Genomic DNA, 9,548 nt, shown 5'->3' on the forward strand with positions numbered 1-9,548 from the left:
CCCTTTCTTACATAATGCATCAATCAAAACAATAAACACATAAACATCAACAACAAAAAACCCTTCCAAACCATCTCCTCCACCAAGTTATTTCATTGGATTAGAAGCCATTCTTGACTATTTCGTCATGAAATTTGAGAACGATGGAAACAACACCATTGAGGCAGAAGTCGTTGATGAGGGTGTTAAGCGTGACGACGTCATAGGGAGGTTGTGCTTGAGAAGCTTCCCAAAGATGGAGAAGGCGAGAGTGACCCTGCCAATGTGGCAGAAGCAGTTGATGCGGGTGACATGGCAGGGGGCGACGTGAGACTCCGTTTGGGTGCAGAGGAAAATCATGGCGGGGAAGCACTTCACCTTCACAAGGGAGGCAATAATGTTTTGGTGATTTTCCGGAGACCTAGGTTGGAATTCGCTAGATCTAAGGTTTTTTGGATTTGGGTGTTGTGAAAGTGGAGATTTTGTTGGGTTTTGGGGATGAAGATTGAGGTGGGTTGGGAGGGGTGTGGAATGAGGAAGAGAAAATGACGATGGTGGAGATTTTGGGTCGAGAGTCATTCGATTACTTGGTGGTGAATTTGGTTTTGAACAAGAATCTATCAATGGTGTTTGGGAGTGGCGAGAACCTGCAGAACAAGCTGTTGGATCTCACGGAGCACCCAAACGTGTCGAACTTCAATTGGAACTATGTCATCTTTTGGCAAATTTCATAGTCAAAGTATGGGGATTGGGTTTTGGAATGGGGGCATGGGTGTTGTAGGGAGCCAAGAGAGGGAGAAAAGTTTGGAGAAGTGAGAATTGTTGCTGATGGAAAGGTGTGGAGGAAGAGGAAGAGGGTGTCGCAGAAGCTACACATGACTTTTGGAAGAAAGGGAAGAGGGTGGAAGAGAGAAGGGCAAAAAAGAAGGATGGAATAGAAGAGAGAGAAAAAATTCATCTTTAATTTGATTTTCAAACAAATATTAGCGATTTTTTAGCCGTCACAAATTACGTGCGGACTCATGATCACTTAACTAACGATAGAGATCAAAACATAATTTTTCAAATATCAAGGAATGGATTCGAATGAAAAATTTATGAGGGATCAAATACAAAAATTAAGTATATATCAGGACTCCAAAACATATTTAAGTTTTTTTTTAAGTTGTGGTGCAATGAGTGAGGAAGTTGTTAAATAATTTTAGTTATAATAAAAAAATATCATTTCTTGGAATTATTTCATTTTAGTTATATCTTATAATTTTATCAAATTTCTACTAAATTTCTCATTTTTAATCTTTAAAATCATTTCATATCACAATTCCAACTTAAGTATCATTATATTTAGATTGAAAATATAATATGTCGAGATTTTTTAGTAGAAAAAACACAACCAGCTGCGTGACAAAATTTATTTATATATTTTAAAAAAAGAATTTAATCAATTTTTTTTAAAAAAAGTCTCACAAAATTTAAATTAAATAAAGTTAAAGTGGAATTATAAGTCTTTTTCCTTAATCAATAAAATGTGTGTGTGTGTGTGTATATACTTGAAATATGAAAAAATCCATTGGATAAATCTTATGTGTTTTCACTCGAGACAATACTTATTATACATAATCTTAATGAAATGAAAAAAGTTACTAACAAATAAAGATTCCAAATAAATTTAAATAAAAAATATAATAATGCTCAAACTAATACAGAGGCTAACTTCAAAACAAAACAAAAACAAACTAATACAAAGGTTTTGTTCTTTGTCTTTGGGATGTAGAGTTGTATCTCTAGCTGATTTAGGAACTACAGCGACCTTACATTCCATTTGACATACTGTGACAGAGTACGTAATAAAGATTAATAATTAATTGAAGAAACAAAAAATTTCAAAAATAAAAGACTTTCATTTTTTAAATGGTAACTCAATTTTTTTATATCCTAAAACTAAAGAAACTTATTTTATTTTGGAAAATGAGTAGTTATATTGATTAATTAAAAAATTAGTTAACAATTTGATAGGGGGATAAATAGATAGATAATCAAAGTATAAGAGTTCAAATCTTAAGCTGTATTTTACTATTTTTTTAATCCCTTTCTTCTTTAGTTTTTCTCATATACAATTCATTATTAACGTCCAAATATATTTGCCGTACTTTTCAGGGACTAAATTTTGTATTTTTATCTTTCAAAGACGTATTTGTTAGCGGAGTGGAAAGACGAAAGATCAAAAAAATATTATGACAAATATGTCCATATGCTGACAATCCATGTTGGCAATCATTTGAGTGCAAATTTGTCCCTTTGTGCTACGTAGGCTATTTTATTAACGGTGACGGATGGAAATTAAGATCAGAGATATTTGTCGCACTTTTTACACTTTGAGGGACTAAATTTTGTATTTTTATTTTTCAGAGACGCATTTATCAACGAATTACATATTAAGGGACAAAAGTGATTATTTGCCCTTTATAATTTGACTCAAAAATGATAAATGCTCATATATTCTAGTCACTTTCTTCTCTTCCAGAAATTAATTGATCTCTGCATTTTAAATATTAAACAAATTAGAATTTGCTTTCTTTTTTAATGGAATATTATTATTAATCAGTTTTAATTGTCACGGGCATTTTTGAATATAATAAAATTATGCTTATCTTTATTTAGTCAAATTTGACTTATTTAGTTGGTTAATGATATTTTCACTCATTCGATTTTCATCATTTTGACAAATATTATAAGTAGTCGATTTGATCATATCCTTATTCAAGTATTCATCTTGTTCGACTAATATTAAAAAATAGTCAATGTGCATCGAGCTGGACTAACCTTATCCTAATTCAACCAATATTTCATCAACGGCCATTTCTGCTAACTCAATTTATTTTAGCTGATTGTGAGCAAATTCGGCATGGTTCAAAGTCAAGCCTACCAAATGGCCAATCTTTAATTAACACATGAGGCAGGTTACCAAAATTGTAAAATTCGATTACCAACACAAAGTTAGTTAATCTAATCTATTTAATTGATTTTGCTTTATTGAAATTCATGGACATAAGTAGTGCGACACTTAAGCTCTTTAAGCAGGGGTTGATGTTTGATCTTCGGCTTGGGAATGAAACCACAACTGAAGCTACCACACTTTACTCTAAAAATAGGCAAACACAATGGGAGGGATATTAATTGATTGTAAAAAAAATAAAAATCTCAAGTAACACATCAAATGATTTTGTCCACCATAGGACCTAAAAAATAATTATGGTTAACATATTTTATTACATAACATAAATATGATTTGGCGGTACAATATCTCGTGTAACACAACATAATTATCCTTCCATTGTGTTACAGAATGAAATATTTGATTTCTTTGTGTAACAAAATTCATGAGCATGAGAAAGTAAGAGAGATAAACATTTTATTATTATTTTTTAAAGACAGTATCTCAAATTAATGTAATATTCCTAAAAAGAATGTATTAGAATACAAGAGAAGGTGGACTTTTTAGCCCTAATTTTTTAGTGCAGCTAACGTACCATTGCACACCAATTGAAAAAGGGTTTATGCGTATTGTTAGCAAGCTCCTTTATATAAATATTTTCCATATATAATATTAGTTATTTTATTTAGTAATATTTGTATTTATTATAGGCATTAAATATTATTTATTGATCACCAAAAAAATATTATTTATTTATGTATTTTTTTTTTGCTGAATATTTATTATGCATTTAATAAATGTTTTGATATATGTATTGAATGTTATTAATGTAGCATTTATATAAGTATTAAATATAGGTATTAATTGAGTATATATATATATATATAACTGTAAATTTTATCATCAAATTTTTATTATTTTGCAAATTTTATCATTCAAATTTTATTTTTTTAAATTTTATTACTTAACTTTCATAATTTTATAAATTTTACCACTAAAGTTTCTTTTTCATGAATTTTATCACCCAACTTTCAATATTTACAAATTTTACCATTCAAGTTTTTTATTTTTGTATAGTTTACCATCATATGAATAATAATGTAAAAAGTCATTTTTTATATTTTTGTACATCATTTATAATTACAATTGATAGAAAAAAAATGACTTTTTATATTGATTCTGATTTTAGTCAATATAAAAAATCACTTTCTACTTCAGTGATAATTATGACCGATTTCAAAAATCAAATCATCAATATTGTAAAATGCATAAAAACGGAAAACTTACCAAATTTTCAAAAATATTACTTCGAGTGATAAAAGTTTATAAAAGAATAAGAGTTGAGTGATAAAATTTGTAAATAAACCTAAATATTATATATAATATTTTAAATATTACAAAAATTAATGATGACTCAAATTATTACACGCACACCACACTTGTAAAATTCATAATATTATAGTAATTTCATATATGTAATAATGAAGATATTTTATGTTATTAAGGTCGCTATTATATAAGCATTAAATAATATTTAATAATATTATGATTATAATAAATAATAATTCCATATATATAATAATGCAGATATTCAATGATTAATGTATCTTTTATATAATCATTACTATATGATAACTATTACTATATAAGTGGAAAATATGTTTGTTCATATATTTATACGAATTATATGAATACTTGTGTGGAATGTATGTTTTACATTTTAAATTAGGTAAATTTAAAAATATTTAAAATTTCACATGAATATTAATTTAAAACATGTTAATATAGAACACATTAAATGTTTACCATAATATAAAGATACTAGAAAGATATTGTAAATGGATTCAAAATTATTCTAAAACATAATATTAAGTCTATAAGTAGCACTATGCTATTCAATGGTTGATCAAAATTTTATAATACTGAAAACAAAGTTACATACATATTCAAGATAAGATGGAAGGCAAATTGTTTTTTATCCTAATCATGTTTGTTATGGCTCATGGTTTATTGGCAATAACAGTCCATGCATCTTCACAACTTCCTGCAGCATGCGATGGGTATGAACTAATGATTGACACTTGTAAGCCTGATTTGACTGTGGGATTCGATCCAACTACTGATTGTTGTTTCGTATCATATTATGCACTTAATCTTGCCATGTCTGACAAAACTGGTAAAGGTATAATAAATTTGTGCGATTGTTTTCAGTTTACTACGAAATCATTAAAGTATGATCCATATAAAATTATAGGACTTCCTGACAAATGCAGGATTAAAATTTCTTTTCCTATTAGCATGTGTGTATTTTGGCCAACTGTCCCTCCGACCCTTGTACCAAAACAATAGAATGACTTACCTATTATCTACATAATAAAGGAGTGTACTACCAAAATTGCATCATTAACCTATAGTCATTTTTAACCACTGTATATATAATGTAAATATATAAGCATATAATATAATGTACTTTCATCTTATTTTATAGACGATAAAGTATGATTGTTTTCATCTTATTTTTAAATAAACTTTTAAATAAAATACTTTTATATTATTTTTTTGGCATATATATAATACTCTTCAATGAGTCACAATAATAATCTAAGAAAATGGAGAAATCTAGAACTAAAACAATAATATTTTCCGATAGCTAATGTCTTATTATATTATTTAAGCAAGTATAAAACAATAAATGAATGCAACAAGATGTTGGCATCTGATAAAAATTAATTTTCTCATCAAAACTATCAAAATTAGAATTTGTGCTAACCATGAAAATATAACCAAGGATTAATGTCCCGTGGCTTCTCAGAGTATGCAAGGCAGTGATTCAAAATTAAAAAAGATGGAACGCCAAATATTTATAAAAGATGTTTATTTTGAAGTCATAAAAACACTAAGTGTGTGCTTAGTTCGGCTATGTTCGACAAGTTGTTTTAATTGGTTTTTAATTTTTTTATTAGTTGAAAAAACTTGTTTAATTGTTCAGTAAACAAATATTTTTATGTAACTTCTACCGTTCTTTGAAATGTTACTTGAAATAGTATTTTTTAAAAAATTAGTATTTCCAAAGCTTCTAGTTTTTTAAATTTTATCATCTTTTTATCCTTCAAATATTTATTCAATTTCTTTATCATATTTTTTAAATACTCTCATATAAAATCCAATTTTTGAATTCATCAAGATTAAGAGAAGTGATTAATTTAATTAATAACAATAAATTTATCTTAAATTTATAATTTCTTGCTAAGGTTCAGCGGGGGGTGGTACTTATCATCTCAGAATTGAAGCTATTTGGATAGTTTTGAAGACAAGTTAATTATTATATGATCATACGCCAACTTTTTGTTGCATCCATTTAATGTTTTACATTGCTTGGAGAATATAATATAAGGCATTGGTTGTAGGGAGAGATTGTTGTTCTAGGTTTCCCCATTTTCTTTTTTTTTAATATTTTATTGTGAGGAGAGTTCAATCCTATTTATAATCCAATTTCGTGCTTCCATTAATGAAAACACATCCCGGTTATTTCTTCTTACTATAATTTTTTTTTTTTGTTTAAATATCAAACAGTTTACAATTATCCAATAGAGATTCAATCACTTTTTTCATGACTTTAAGGTGTGTTATGCACTCTATTACACATGTTTTAACATCATATTTTATTCTGACATTTAGTAAAAATTGTTGGCAACATTTAAAATATGTTGTCAAATATGAACAAATGTTACTAATTTTTATCAAATGTTGTGGTATAACTCATATGGGTTATACACAACATTTGATAAAATATCACGAAAAAAATATTAATAACCTTTATTCATGTTCAATAATATTTTTGAAATGTTATGAAAAGTTTTTAACAAATTTTTTTACTGAAGTGTTAGGCCAAAAAATGTTGTTAAAGATCACATGTGAATTAGTGACAATTGCTTAAGCAAGATGTTGAATGTGATTAGTTCATAGAACAAATTGTCAAAGGCTTGCATGCCTTAGACATTTGAGAAGTTATTTTTTATTAGATTTGATGCAAAGAGTACTCTCTTACTACAGTCAACAAGTTTAACGTTAGAAGAATGACATTAAACTTGTTGACCGCAGGATGTGAATACTCTTTTGTTTTGAAGTAATATACGTCTTCCTTGAATTGTTTCAAATCTAACCAAAAATAACTTACTAATAACTTAAAGTATGTTTGCATCGAACAACTTTTTCTATTAACTCATTGCATTCAACATCTTGCTTAAGCAATTGCAAGGAACACCTTAAAGCCATGAAGAAAGCGTGCTTGAATCTCAATTGATAACCATATATAAACAACTTGATATAACACAAAAATGTGAAAGTAAAAAGTATTGTAACAGGATGTGTTTTCAGAAGCACAAAATTGGATTGTACTTGATTTATAAATAGGACTAAAACGATAATATTTTCCTATTACTAATTCCTCATTACATTATCTATAAGCAATATAACATAATAAATGAATGCAACATTCTGGAATCTGATCATAATTAACTTTCTCACCAAAACTATCTTAACTAGAATTTGTGCTAATTAACCATGAAAATATAACCAAGGATTAAAGGCTCATAGCTTCTCAAAGTATGCAAGACAGTTATTCAAAATTAAAAAAAAATGTAACACCAAATATTTAAAGAAAATGTTTATTTTAAAGTCATAAGAACACTAGGTGTGTGTTTGATTAGTCTGGTTATACTCGACAAGTCATTTCAGATGATTTTTAGTTTTTTTTATTATTTGAATAAGTTTATTTAATGGTTCAATAAACAAGTTGTTTTGTTAAATAACTTCTAGTTTAATATTCTCTCTCTTTTTTTTTTGTTACCTACAGTTCAATACTCTTATTTTCCTTGGTTAGGCAAATGAACGTCGTGTACATGGATTCATGCATATCTAGGTCCAGCAGGGACACATTTGATAAAACTTTTCTAATTAAATTGTGTGGAAAAAAAAAACGTGTGTTACACTATTTATGCATCATTAGATATTTGCTAACATCAAGAATCTTTTGTAACTAAAATATGTTCCAAGTTATATGAATGCTTCTTTCTTTAAAAATTTATCAATTAACTCAGAGAAAAAATTGTACTAGTAGCAAATGGATCTCTAGTTTGAATTTCGATATGATTAATTTGGGTTTGTTTGCTATGCATGAAGTATGAGAAATTTATGGAATGAGGGGCACAAGAATTTCCTCACGGCTGCATGGTGTGGAAGTAGTGACGAATCCAAGACCCTAAGTCAGTGGGTGTAAATTATAAAAAATAAAATCAGTGGATTTAATTATATAAATATAAATGAAATAAAATATAAAAATATAAAATTTTATTTATAAATTTGATGAATTTTAAAAAATGACGGAGTAGGCTAGCTGTAGGTCCGCCACTGTGTGGAAGGAAAACTTGGTAGTCGATTCATCTGCTCGTTGGGTGCAACTCGCAACACAGTTACAAGGTCCATGTAGGGGTATGTATAAACTACATCAGTCAAAAAACGTAACTTAATCGAATTGATTTTGAACTGTTTGAAAATGGTATGATTTTATATTCAAATAGTCAAATTAATTTAGAAACAGGTTCAAAATTGAACTAATTTTAAAAAACTGGTTCTGAATTGAACTAATTTTTAAGTCATTTTAAGTTGGTTCAAGAGTCGAATCAGTTTCGAACTAATTTTTGAATTATTTTTTTCAAATAAAAAATAATATTAAAATGAAAACCAATTCGATTAATAGAATTGATTTTATAGAAACAATTTGATTAACATAGCTCGTTTTATAAGATAATACACTTATTTTTTCTTGAACTAGTTGGAAAAAAAATCAATTCGATTTAAAGGTTCTTAATGATTTTAGTGTGTCGAAGTAGGCTTTCAAGGAATTTTATTGAGATCAAACGAACTTGTGGTTTGTGACTCTTTTTCTTTCTCTGTTTTGTGTGTAGGTCTTAATTTGGATATATATCGTGAAAGGGTGAATAATTAATCAAGGGAGCAATATACAACGGGGTAGAGTACTAGACTTAGTTATAAAATGGAGCAATATATAACATGGCATTCCTCAAGAAGTGTCAAGTGAGTAGGACGCCGATAGAAGAGCCTGGAGAATTTTCTTGTCGTTTCTTTTTTTTGACAAAGATTGCAAGCAGCATAGTTCAATATTCTTATTTTTCATGGTTAGGCAAAAGAACGTCGGGGATGTGGATTCATGCATATCTGGCTCCAGCAGGTACACATGATAAAACTTTCTAATTCAATTGTGTGGGAAGAAAAAGAACCTAACGTGTGTGTTACACTAATTATCCATCATTAGTTATATGCTAAGATCAAGAATCTTTCTTTCATAGATCAAGAATATTTGTAATTAAAATGCTCTTTCAAAATTTATCAATTAATTTAGAGAAAAAAACTGTACTGGTAGGAAATGGATCTCTGGGTTGAATTTCGATATAATTAATTTGGGATGGTTTGTTATGCATGCAGCATGAGAAATTTAAGGAATGAGGGACAGAAGAATTTCCTCACGGCTGAATGGTGTGAAAAGAAAAGTTCGTAATCGATTCATGGTCCTTGGGTGCAAATCGCAACACGGTTACAAGGTACGTATCACGGC

Source organism: Glycine soja, chromosome 3 (assembly GCF_004193775.1).
Source record: "Glycine soja cultivar W05 chromosome 3, ASM419377v2, whole genome shotgun sequence".
Taxonomy (NCBI): domain Eukaryota; kingdom Viridiplantae; phylum Streptophyta; class Magnoliopsida; order Fabales; family Fabaceae; genus Glycine; species Glycine soja.